The sequence below is a fragment of the Pinus tabuliformis genome, chromosome 4_2 (genome assembly GCF_031772625.1).
Source record: "Pinus tabuliformis cultivar Carrire ecotype Pingquan chromosome 4_2, CPIR1, whole genome shotgun sequence".
In the NCBI taxonomy this organism is placed as follows: domain Eukaryota; kingdom Viridiplantae; phylum Streptophyta; class Pinopsida; order Pinales; family Pinaceae; genus Pinus; species Pinus tabuliformis.
The window spans coordinates 273,603,279-273,617,055 of NC_142304.1; the positions used below are offsets into that span (position 1 = coordinate 273,603,279).

Genomic DNA, 13,777 nt, shown 5'->3' on the forward strand with positions numbered 1-13,777 from the left:
ATATACATAACTCGTTGTCTGTTTGTATTCCAATGCAGGGATTTGAAGTGATTCAGTTTCATTTTCATGCTTCACACCCATTTGTTTCAAATTCTTCTCAAAGTCATTGCCTTTCACTCGGATAGGGAATCGACATTTGCATAAACAAATGCCTAACAAGGAAATGAATAGTATTCAAGAATACATATGCGTATAAATGGCTAGGATCTTTTCATCAGAATAATATTTTGGATAATGATAATACATGTGATGAAATTTTCTAGCAAAGAGTCAATCAAGTATCTCTTCTAGAGTATCCTTCTTAAATTCATCCACATTTTGTAGAAGAATATTTTATTTGCCTTCATTCTGTCCCTAAATCCATAAGTAGGTGCCTATGCCTTATTTTCATAAGTTTGCAAAAGGGACTCAAATGCTCCTACCCTGGTAGGGTATGTAGCTTGTCTAATTCTATCAAAAATCTTGTTAGCATTAACAATATCTCATTTTTTTTGTATACTTTCCTAAGATCATGAACATTGTTGAGTACATTGGCCTCAACTATTTTTTATTACAAGCTTTACACAAAATAGAATCTACCTTTTCTAGCTCACCTGCATTTACATGAAGTACAACAAGTGCATCCCAAGTAGGTGGTTCGATTTTGCACCCACTGTCATACATCCGCTTTACCAATTCCTTTATTTAAGCAATAAATGATGGTCTACATACACATGAAGAAGGGAATTATAGTGCTTTTTTAATACCATCTTACCAGAGTTGAGCGTTTTGTCAAATGTGCTTTTTGCTTTTTCAAGTTGACCCAATATCCCCCATGCCACAATCCCAACAACATATCCATCTAAATGAATATTAGGAAAAGACTTAAGTGCTGTAAAAATGATTTCCACTTCAGTATATTTACCTATTCTGAATATAAAGGAAGAAACATTTCCAAAACACTCTGCTTATCTTTGAGGCTATTGTTTTTCAATTCCTTGAAAATCACCTTGTTAGAAATTCCAACACTAATTTAATGTGTAGCAATCGATGTTAAAGATTTTTTGTCCAGGTCTACAAGCTCATATTTCATGTTTTTAACAACCTACTCCATTCCACCAATATCACCTATCCTACCTCTTACATCTATGATAATTTTGTATGTGGATCTATTAAGTTTTACACCTTGATATTCCATCATTTTTAATACAAATGCAGTCTTCCTGTGATGATGTCTATAAACCTAGAGCAACTGCTTATAATCAAATGCAGTAAGCGAAAAACCCTCCATTTTATTAAAAAAAATATTCAGTGTTCTCGACATTACTTGTCATTGAACATTTCTTTCTTTCTAAGTTCAGCATTGGTGATGCTACTTCATGGTCATGTCCAAGAATAACACTTGAATAGGGCGGGGAATTGAATCAGTGACTTAGCATCTAGAAGTTCCTTAACAATGCACTCAATCACCATCTATCCAAGATCCCATGGACTACTTTCCATTGAAAAATTAAATAAGATACTTTGGTACTCTTTCTCTCCTCTCATTTCTAATGGTATACTTGAAAGATACTTGTGAGCTTTAGAGATGCCAAATATCTTTGCAATCAAATCAAACTAAGCTGCGTAGTCTCTTTCATTCATATTAATTGGCCTTTTCACCTCCAACTAGTCTGAAACCTAAAAACATTTCTTATGAAGCAAAAAACATCACAAAATTCTCAGAATGATTAAACTATTGAAAAGTCTTGACTCTTCACATCCAAATTGAAGCCACAACCATGGATGAGCATTGATTTCCATAAGTATGAAAAATACTAGTGAGGTTTCAACCATAGGTTAAAATTTTGATTACATCGAATCACTAATGTGATCACTAATTACTTATTTTATTTGTGCTTTGTGTTAACCTTCATAACACCATTTTCTCTTCTTGAATAGGTGATGGATACCCATGAGGATATTGATCTATTGTTATGGAACCAACTCTCAAAATATAAGAAAATATAGATCAACAAATTAGAAATCAACCTCTTCGAGGGGGAAACCTCCTTTACATTAAAAAAATGAAAAATTCTTGGATGATACAAATGACAAAACCTCCTTTCTATATATAGGAGTCTAAGGGGTCACAATATAATCAAGCTGACATAACAATAATAATATAAGGGCACAAAAATAACAATAATGGGCTTCTATGGGGCACAATAATAACAATATGGGGACAATAGGGGCACAACAATAACAATAAGGGATAAAATTACAATAGTAATGGGGGAATGAATAGTATTAGAGGGACCTAACATCTATTGTAGATAAATTTTATCTAATGAAAACACCATAGAAATCAATGCCAACTCTACCAAGAATCTCCCCCTTTGGCATTGATGGAAACACTAAACATTGCTTCGTTGGAGATAAGAAGGTCTCTTTCTTTCTTTGTTGATTTGGTCCTCTCCCTTTTGTCTTGAGAATTATTTCTCCTTGTTGCAATGTTTAGTTATTAATTTATTACTTGCCCCTTTGACATCAATGGGGTCACTTTCTAACTTCTATGGGTTTCCTCTAACTTGCATACCGCTTTGGTATCCTAACACATTTTGTAAATGCTATGGCTTCCTCATACACATAATCTATGACATCCTAATGCATACTGCTTTGAATTGGATTCCATAACTTGGATCCCCTGCTATGTGTATATACCATAGAATATGTAATACATACCATGGTTACACAGTTTACCTCGAGTCCACATTATACTGACATGGAACACATACCTATGATCTGCTTCAGACTATGTAATTGAGTTGTATATCTTATCTCTAGACTATGTAACACATATATTAGGTCCAATTCAGAGTATGCAACGCATATCTCAGGTTCGATTCAGAGTATGTAACCATGTAATGTTTTAGATTATGGTATAAAAAATATTTGTTTCATGTTGGAGGCTCCCAGGATTAGTATTTTATGAAATATCATGAAGATACTCTCTCTCCCTTTGCTATTTTTGGTGTTTATTCATCTTTCTCCCCCCACGTGGAGGCACCATGTATTTGTTTATTAGTTACTGTTGTTCATTTGTAATATGTATATAATGTGACTTATGTATGGTCGTATACACACACACACACACATGGATTTCCTTTTCCTTTTCTTCTTGTTGTAGGTGGTGACTACTTAACTTTCTTAATGAATACATTTTGCAGAGGATAAGTTAAGGAAGTAAGTTTTTCAATCTCCTTTCTCAATCACCTCAGCAAAAAATTTCACTAGTAGCTCTTTCAGATCACATGAAGTAACTTCACGTATCATGATCTCTCTTATTTTCTTGTGCATTTGTCTTATTTGACTTGTTTGGGCATAATAAGTTTACTCGACTTGATTGGGCCTCCTCTGTTTGATACACATTGTTGGTGCTTTCAATAGCTCTTTCTCTATATATATGTGATTCCTTGCTGCTACATGCTATTGTTCATTACTCGGTGTTCATATTCTTTGGATTTTCCATGTTGTTAATATATTTTCAATGCTTCTTCTATATAGATATCGTTGCTGTTGTTCATGTGACTATAGAAGCTATTTGTATGACTGTTGTTTCTATTCATGTGATCGAAGTTTGTTATTGTTATAGTTTATCATCTTTTTTATGATACCTTCAGTTCCAGCAATGTGCCTTGTTTTAGTACTAGTTCACTAAAAGCGTGGATAGTTGAGATTAACATGCAGTTCCACAACGTGTTGTGCATCTTGTCTAAAAATGGCACATGGTTTCTCACAGGGTGTTCCCACACTCTTACATGAATGATGGCCAGAAATATATAGATAAGAATGTTCCCTATTTTAGAGTTTGAAACCAAAGACAATTGACCATAAGTGTACCCTTCTAATATAGAATATCATCAAGGGATTGAGTCCTATTTCTACCAGTGATGCATTGAACAAATATAGAAGCTAGTCTTGCATGGGTTCCCTCTATGTAACTTATTGTTTTTAGATCATCCATATAACTTCCTATTGTTAACACACTTTTCCAAAGACTAATATACTACAATGAATGTGTTGGAATGCTCATAATAGACACTCAATTGCTGATCATACATAATGTTGGTTGCTTTCGTCACTGATGTGTCAAGGATTGGAATTCAATTTTTGAATGTTCTTACTCATCATAATTTTGAACAAGACTCCACCTTATATCATCCTTCACTTTTTCAATCATCTAACAATCCTTGATGCCCCTTTTTGAAATTAAATTAATCAAAAGAAGGACAAGAGATTTTTCCCAATTTTTGCCTTAGATATTCAAAAGGATCCTTTTCCAAAGGCTTAGTGAATATATCCAATATTTTTTCTTTAGTTGATATATAATCCAACTTTACAATCTTCTCAACTAATTTCTCTATAAGAAAATGATACTTGATGGGATTGTGTTTAGTTTTAATCTCCCCTTGGGGGGCTTCACACCATGACTGTTGTTCTAATAAGTAGCTGATTGGACTCTTCTTTGCTCATGGTTCCCTGAAAGAGGTATTATTTAACAAGAAGTTTCTCCAAAGGATATCAATGGACACGCATAGCTGAGCAATTGGCCTTTTTACATTCATGATTGCAACTAGATAACTGATATTGACTTCTTCTTTTCTCATGCCTCTTTCCAACATACAAAAGGTTGCTACCAACCAACATATCAAATGATATATGACTAAACCAACTACTATCTAAATGAAATAACAGAGATGATAAGTAAACCTTCATTTCTTTTAGTAGCTCTTCCTGAGCTCATGAATTTCTTCTTATCCAGCAAACCTGTCTTTGGATTTTAGGCCCTTGGACACACCATGCTTCTACTATGGCTGCATCTGCAATGGTTCTTTATGTTGAAAGTGGCAACAAGAAATGATAAAAATAGAAATGCTATAAATAGAACTTCAGGTACCAGTGTTGGAAATAGAAACAAGGAATGATAAAATAGAAATGCTAAAAATAACATTGCTATAAATAGCATTTCGGGATGCATTCCAATTTTAAATCGTCCCTGAATTAAAATTCGAATTTGAGCTCAGTAGCTATTTGTAAAATAATTAATTAGTTTATCTTGAGTTAATTAGTTAGAGAAAATCAAACATGAAGTCTATGTGAAGACATGCAACAGTTATCCCTTTAATTGAGGGAGTTATCCCTTAATTAAGGAGATCAGGATGAGTTGTACTTTGAGTTGTAATTAGTTAGTTCAGTTAACTAAGTGAAGTCTAGTTAGATTAGTTCGAACAGTTTGTGGAACTGATTGTGAGTTTAGTTAGTCAATGCATGCAACTAGTGTACTTCAGATAACTGAATATTCTCTCATAAATAACTCATGCATGTCAGTTCAGATAGAGACCCAGTTGAGATTAAAGGAAGGGACAATGTACTATCAGTTGGAGGAATTTTCCTATATAGGAAACTCATCCATGCAGAAGGAATTATCTCCTTCAGGATTGCGCAGTTATTTAAGAGGTTAGTGAGCAGTGTGTGAGGTAATTACACACAGGTGGCATCTTGAGGACCTATGAGAAACTGCGCAAGGAAATAGGAGGCTTGGAGGACTGAAGGAAGACATATTTTGTGTCTATTCAGTCTATGAGTAGCATTGAGGTATTGTACTGAGAGCTAGATAGCTTGTGAGCTAAAGCTTTGTGTAATCCAGAGATATTTCCACTTGTATAATAATACAGAGATCGAGGTTTTTAGCTGAGGCTTTCCCCAGAGTATTCTTCTGTGTTCATGTGTGATTGTTTCTTCTTCATCTGTTATATGTGTTCTATTTGATCTTGCTCAAAATCGATTAAGCTTCCACAAGTTTGTTTGTAGAAGTAGATCAAGTATTTTGATTTAGTATATTGTGTTATCAGGTGATCTACAGTGAGAATTTCTTCATGGTATCAAAGCCAAGTTTTGTAGAAAAAGTTCTACATGGTATCAGAGCAAAGGTGATCAAAGTGGAGAAAAGTATACAAAGAAGGGAGAAGTTCGAAGGTTGAAGTTCTTGATTATAGAAATCGAATTCTTATCACATCTCAAATTTCACCAATGGCGTTCAATGGTTTGAGACTCGAGTATGCCCTGGATGGCAGCTCAAATTATATAGCCTGGAAGGATCACATGGAAGTGGTATTAGAGGACAACAGTTTGAAGGACTTTATTGATCAAGAAGTCCCCAAGCCAACAACAACTAATGCCCAATAATTGGCAGAATGGAAGAAATGTGTGGCTAGAACGAGGAGGATTCTTCTGGTGGGAGTTCGAGACCACATTGTCTCAAGTCTCCATGGGAAGGAGACACCATTTTCAATGTGGAAAACATTGAAGGATCGATATCAGAACAATAACGATCAGAGGAAGCTGGCGCTGAAAGAAAATCTTTGGAAAATCAAGTGTGAAAATGGCGACACGATCTCTACATACCTGAACAAGCTCACCACCTGTAGGGATGAGATTGGAAGTGTAGGAATCACGACAAATGATGATGACATTGTGAGTCTTGCTCTCCTCGGTCTTCCTAAGAGCTGGCATAGCTACTAGGACTCAGTGAATGGAAGAGAGAAACTGCCAGATTGGGAATGACTGTGGTCGGATCTGATGCAGGAGGAGATCAGGAGAAGCACCAAAGATGGTTCTTCATCCAAGGAGGATGAAGAAAATTGCGCCTTAGCGAGTAAGGCAAGGAAAGGGAAGGAGAAGGATTCTCATTCCAAATAGAGTTCTTCCCACGGTGGGAAGAAGATTGACAAATATAAAGTGCGATGCTTTAATTGTCATGAGGTGGGCCATGATGCAACTAAATGTCCATTGAAGAAATCCAAGAAGGGATCCTCGGAAGGATCTGAAGGTGAGGCATTGGATTCTCAGTTCGAATTGGATTTTACCCTCATCGCATGCATGGTTTCATCAATGATGGGTTGTGGTTGGTTTCTTGACAGTGGAGCCTCATTCCACATGACCGGCAATAAGAGTTTGTTCAATACCTTGGAGGAGAAAGACCTCAAGATACTCATAGAGATGGGTAATGATGAAAAGTATAGTGTTTCAGGAGTGGGCACGGTTTATTTTCAGAGGGAGCATGGAGCTCGCATTACCTTGACAGATGTGAAGTATGTGCCAGGACTGAAGAAGAACTTGGTATCGATCACGATGTTGGAGGACAAAGGCTATGATGTAGTCTTCAGTAAGGGAAAGGTTTTCCTTAGACACATCACCATGAGACAGGTGAAGCAGATTGGTTCATGAGTCAAAAAACTATATGATCTTGAGGTTCAAGATGCATGCAAAGCCTTGAGGAGAAAGGCAACTGTTGGAGACTTGGGGGTTGAGAGGGAGAGTACATTACCTCTCAACATGTAGCACCAGAAGAAGTCTCAATTGTGGAGGAGCCATAATTGATGAAGCAGCTTCAAGAGGTTGTGGAGTAGCCACAACCGGAGAAACTGAGAGGAGACCGAGTGGAGGCATCCACTCATGCAGAGACCTCCAGTAGGGGGAAATTTCGAGCCAAGTGGGTAGAGGGATCACATGCACCCATACCTCCAGGTAGGAGGTGGGGCGATGTGGAGTGATAGTCTAAAGAAAGTTGAAATAGGGGTACGATCCTTGAGGTACCCAGCCTCTTTGATTAGACCTTGCTACAGGAGCCCCGACGAGGAGTAGCAAGACTGGCTAAGTGGGTAGAGACAGTTGCGGATGGAGCGGCAGAGGAAGCTTCAGCATCAGAGGATGTTTCTAGCCCAACAGGGAGGTCAGTTGGGAGATCAGTTACTTACTTCTTAGTAAATGAGTTGCAGTGTAGTAGTGGGCAACACGATGCAACATGATGAGACGAGATGCAGTGCGGATGCAGTGCTGGGAGATAGGACAAGCAACAACATGGATGCAACAGGAGAAATCAGTGTGATTGATGCAGTCAGAGATCAAAGTGACAGAGGCTAGAGCAGTCAGATACTGAAGCGCATAGAGGTGCAGAGTTTTTTAGTCGACAGAGGCAATAGCAGTCAGAGACTTTGATGATAGAGGCATGATTTTGATTCATGTTGGATATTTTTTGTTTCTAGAGTTGCTGGAGCAAAAACACTAGGGAGAAGTGTTGCATGCAAAATATTCCAAAGGTTTAGGATCGGGTTCGAGTTGAATGCCTTTCTTGTTGAGAGGGAGTGTTGAAAATGGCAACAATAAATGCTAAAAATAGAAATGCTATAAATAGAATTTCAGGTATCAGTGTTGGAAATAGCAACAAGGAATGATAAAATATAAATGCTAAAAATAGCATTGCTATAAATAGCATTTCGGGATACATTCCAATTTTAATTAGTCCCTGAATTAAAGTTCGAATTTCAGCTCAGCAGCTGTTTGTAAAATAATTAATTAATTCATATTGATTTAATTAGTTAGAGAAAATCAAACATGAAGTCTACGTGAAGACATGCAACAATTATCCCTTTGATTGAGGAAGTTATCCCTTAATTAAGGAGATCAGGATGAGTTGTACTTTGAGTTGTAATTAGTTATCTTAGCTAACTGAGTTAAGTCCTAGTTCCAACGGTTTGTGGAACTAATTGTGAGCTCATTTAGTCAATGCATGCATGCATGCAACTAGTGTACATCAGATAATTGAATATTCTCTCATAAATAACTCATGCATGTGAGTTCAGACAGAGACCCAGTTGAGATTAAAGGAAGGGACAATGTACTATCAGTTGGAGGAATTTTCCTATATAGGAAACTCATCCACGTAGAAGGAATTATCTCCTTCAGGATTGCTGTTATGAAACCAACTCAAGAAAAGATAGAAAAGATAGATCAACGCCTTAGAATTCAGCCTCTTCGAGGGGGCAACCTCCTTTACATTACATAAATGAACAATTCTTCGATGATTCAAATGACAAAACCTCCTTTCTATATATAGGAGTCTAAGGAGTCACAATATAATCCAGCCAACCTAACAATAATAATATAAAGCCACAAAAATAACAATAGAGGGATTCTATGGGGCACAGTAATAAAAATATGGGGGCAATAGGGGCACAACAACATTAATAAGGGGTATAACTACAATAGTAATGGGGCAATCACTAGTATTATAGGGACCCAACATGCCCCTCTCCTTCAAAAAAGTGTTGTCCTCAACGCTTGAGTAGTTCTGGATACTTCTGCATAAAATTCTCATCCTCCCATGTGGAATCTTCAACGGATAAGTTCTTCCACTTGATAAGATACTCTGAAATTGAACGATTTCGTAGCTGTCGAGTTCTTGTTTCTGTGACTGCTTCCGGTTCCAATATAATTTTTCCTTCGTCGTCAAGTTCTGGCAATATTGTTTGAATTGGGAGCTTTTCACCTATAACCTTCTTTAAACATGAAACATGGAAAAATGGGTGCAATCGAGAAGCTGCAGGAAGCTCCAATTTGTATGCCATAGTACCAATATTTTGCAACACCTTGTACGGACCATAATACTTTGGTGATAATTTATTATCCTTCTTAGCTTGCTTGAGGGACATTTGCTTATATGGTTGTAGCCGTAGGAATACCCAATCACCTACATCAAAACTTCTTTCACTGCGATGTTGATATGCCTGTTGTTTCATTCTATTCTGTGCCGACACGAGGTTATCCTTTAAGAGTTGGAGGACTTGTTGTTGATGTTCGATGTGATGTTCCACTGCCTGAACCTTAGAATTTTCTCTTAAATATGATGTGATGGATGGTGGTTGATACCCATAAAGTTTCATAAATGGGGTCATTTTTGTTGCTGTATGGAAGGAAGTGTTATACCACCATTCAGCCAGAGGCAACCGTTTGACCCATTGTGTCTGTTTATCAGATTCAAAGCAACGAAGATATCCTTCCAAACATTTGTTTACTATCTCAGTTTGCCCATCAGATTGAGGATGATAAGATGAGCTATGAGCTAACTGAGTACCAAGACAAGAAAATAATTCTGTCCAAAACTTTCCAGTGAAAATGGGATCTCTATCACTTACAATAATCTTTGGGTTTCCATGTAGTTTTTGAATTGTTTACATAAATGCAGTAGAAACTGTATTGGCTTTAAATGGATGTGATAATGCACAAAAGTGTGCATACTTGGTAAGTCTGTCAACTACCACCATGATGACACTCTTTCCCTCAGACTTGGGTAAACCTGTGATAAAATCCATTGAAACCTCCTCCCAACGTTGGCTTGGAATGGATAAAGGTTGTAATAGACCCGGTGTCTTAATTGTTTCAACTTTATTTTGTTGGCAAACCAAACATTCAGCCACAAACTTTTGAATATCTGATTTAAGGCCATCCCAAAAAAATTCCTTCTTAACCCTGTGGTAAGTTTTTAAAAATCCTGAGTGCCCTCCTAAGGGAGAAGTGTGCAATTCCATAAGAATCTTTTGTTTTAGCTGGGAATTCTTACAGAGGTATAAGCGATCTTTGTACCATAACGAATCATTTTGCCAGCTAAATGTACCAGACGTATTGGAATCTTGTTGTAACTTTCGAATAACTGCCCACACTTCTTTGTTATTCTTCTATTCCTCCCTTGCTTCGTTTATCCAATCTGGTTGGATAATAGAAATGGTGCACAACAATGCTTCCACATCCTCATCCTTTCTTGAGAGTGCATCTGCCACCACATTTTGCTTCCCTTTTTTGTAGATGATTTCAAAGTCATAACCCAACATCTTTGTGACCCACTTTTGTTGTTCTTCAGAGGATAATCTTTGTTGTAAAAAGTATTTAAGGCTATCATGATCCGTTTTTACCTTGAAGTGTCTACCCATTAGGTAGGGTCGCCATTTTTTAAGTGCATGGAGTATTGCCAACATTTCCTTCTCATAAATAGCTTTGCTTAAAAGCTTTCCCTTGATTGGACGACTTTCAAAAGCAATGGGTCTTTCATCTTGCATTAGAACAACACCAATTCCATTTCTTGAAGAATCACATTCCACAATAAAGGTTTTTGTGAAGTCCGGTGTAGCTAAGACTGGTGCTTGGCACATTGCCTCTTTAAGATGTTCAAAGGCCTTTGTTGCTTCTGGAGTCCATGAAAATGCATCTTTCTTCAATAATGTTGTTAGAGGTGCTGTTATTCTCCCATAATTCTTAACAAACTTGCAATAATACCCTGTCAACCCGAGAAATCCTCGCAGATGCTTTATGGATGTGGGGATTTTCCATTCCTTAATGGATTTAATTTTGCTAGGGTCTACCTTAACTCCTTCATGAGATACAATATGACCCAAATATTCCACCTCCTGGACTCCAAAGAAACATTTGGATCTTTTTGCATATAACTGTTTCTCCTTCAATAGTTGAAGCACCTTGTCAACATGTTCAACATGATCCTTCCAAGACTTGCTGTAGATTAGTATATCATCAAAAAATACTAACACAAATTTTCTAAGGAATGGTTTGAAAATTGAATTCATCAAACCTTGAAATGTTGAAGGTGCATTGGTAAGGCCAAAAGGCATGACCGAAAATTCATAATGACCCTCATGAGTTCTAAATGCTGTTTTCGGAATGTCTTCAGTCTTCATTCTAATTTGATGATATCCTGAACGAAGATCCAACTTGGTGAAGTAAATTGATCCATGCAATTCATCCAGTAATTCATCAATGACAGGAATGGGGAACTTATCTTTAATAGTGAGCTTGTTGAGCTCCCTATAATCCGGACACATGCGCCATGATCCATCCTTCTTGTGCACCAATACTACTGGAGCAGAGAAAGAACTTTGACTCGGTTGAATTATACCAGCCTCTAGCATTTCTGCAACCATAGGTTCAATTTCATTCTTTTGGACATAGGGATATCTTTATGGCCTGATGTTTGGAGGAACACTTCCTGGAATCAGATGAATAGCATGATCATGATCATGCATAGGTGGGAGACCTTTTGGAGTCTCAAATACCTTGGAATGATTGTCCAGGACTTTTTGGAGATCTGGAGAAATAGACGATTCCGATGTGGAAACATCTAGCGAGCATAATTGTGCAATTACACCTCTTTGCTCCTTTTTTAGAAGCTTTGTCATACTATTAGAGCTGATTATTTTTCCTGGTTTCCCTGCAATACCCCTTAATTCAACTTCCTTTCCTTCCGTAGAAAATTTGATGAAAAGTTCTTGGAAATTAAAAGCTATTTTACCTAGGGATTGTAGCCATTGGACTCCTAATACGACATCAGCACCTCCCATTGGAATGGAAAGCATTGGGCTAGTCAACACATATTCTCCCATGGATAGCTTGATATTATGGCACTTTCCAGAGCAATTTATTGTTCCTCCATTTGCAATCATCACTTGACACTCTGGTGTTGTTGGGAAAAGTATCCAATACGGAATGACCCTATCCCACTCTAAGGGTGATAGTACCTCAGTAACAACCGAATGAAAAGCTATTCAAGATTACTTCTTTATGAGATGTAAGAGAGAGGAGAAAGAGATCCACTAACCGTTATCTTCCGCTAATGATTGATCCAATCTTCCCTCTTTGCTGCTTGCTCCCAGCTCCTTGCTCTTTCACTGGCCCAGCTACACAAAGATCCTGCAAAAGCACAAGAAAAGGAAACTACAAGAAGCATACATCCATAATTGATTCAAGGATTAGAATAAATCAAATATACAAGCATCAATATGCCACAGAGACACATGCATATAGAAGAACCTCAAATGCTTTATTAATGGAAGAAGTAAAGTTCTGAGAGTGTTACAACCATAAGAGGCCCAATCCAGCAACACCTCCCAGCAGAAAGAAATCTCCTCTTCACCTCCTTCAAAGCAATCACCCAATAGTTCTATACTCAAACCAACATCACTTCCTTACATTCACAAGATTCCAGCCTCCCTAGACCTCATGAGAGAGCTCTATATATAGGAGTTTTGGAGAAAGGATGAGTCAGCTTGAGGCTGGCATGAAGCTGACTAGTGTCCTCTCCCACTTCAGTTATTCTTCAGTTCTTGAGTCCACTTGGAGTTTCTTGCTTCCACTTGGAGATATAGATCCTCTTACTCATCACAAGGCGAATTCCCTGATCCAAGTGTCATTTTGGAAGCTTCCTGGGCATTTGACACCTTGCAGAATGACTGTGCCACTTGGCCAATCTCGCCCAGCGCAGGTAGCCTTCATTGCTTTTGACATTCAGCGCAGGTACAGAGTGGAGCAGTTGACATTCAGCGCAGATGCTCAGTGGAGCAGTTGACATGATCCAGAATTAGCTTGTTTTTGAGTGTTTTCAGGTGGAGAACTGATTTTCAGTGCTGTGGTTTGCTGACCTTGTTCCTCTAGGGGTAGGAACAACATGTTTAGGGACTTTGGATCCCTTAGATTATCGACATTTCATGCTTCATGCTGTAAGGCACAAAAATGTCTATAACAGTTGCCCCCTAAAGTATGAGGTCGTTTATCGGGTGAAATGCTTTATCAAGAGGATCCGAAGTTCATTCAATCGCTGAGAGGCGCCCTGTAATAAAATACAATACAATACATTATTTTTCATTCTGCTTTCATGATCTAGCTGAGGCGGGCATTCCCATGCTCAGCTTTATAAATTCATTTTGGTACATAGAACAGACGATCGTCTGATGGTAGACTGATAATTCTCTGCCGAAATTATCATCCTTTGAGTAGGATGATCATCTGCTGCAATGATGTACATATCAAATGTCTTTATATTTACTGAATATATATCGCAGCCCGGATGGATGAAACTAGATCCGGGATCTTCAAAACTTGTTCGATCTTCACTCTAAGTACAAGTCGATCCATG

General features: G+C 37.7%; 1 pseudogene; it reads right to left on the reverse strand.

Moving 5' to 3' along the window:
- Window positions 1–287: 287 nt before the first annotated feature.
- The window catches only part of LOC149169044 (pentatricopeptide repeat-containing protein At1g80270, mitochondrial-like), a 29,532-nt pseudogene continuing 16,042 nt past the window's right edge, over window positions 288–13,777 (reverse strand).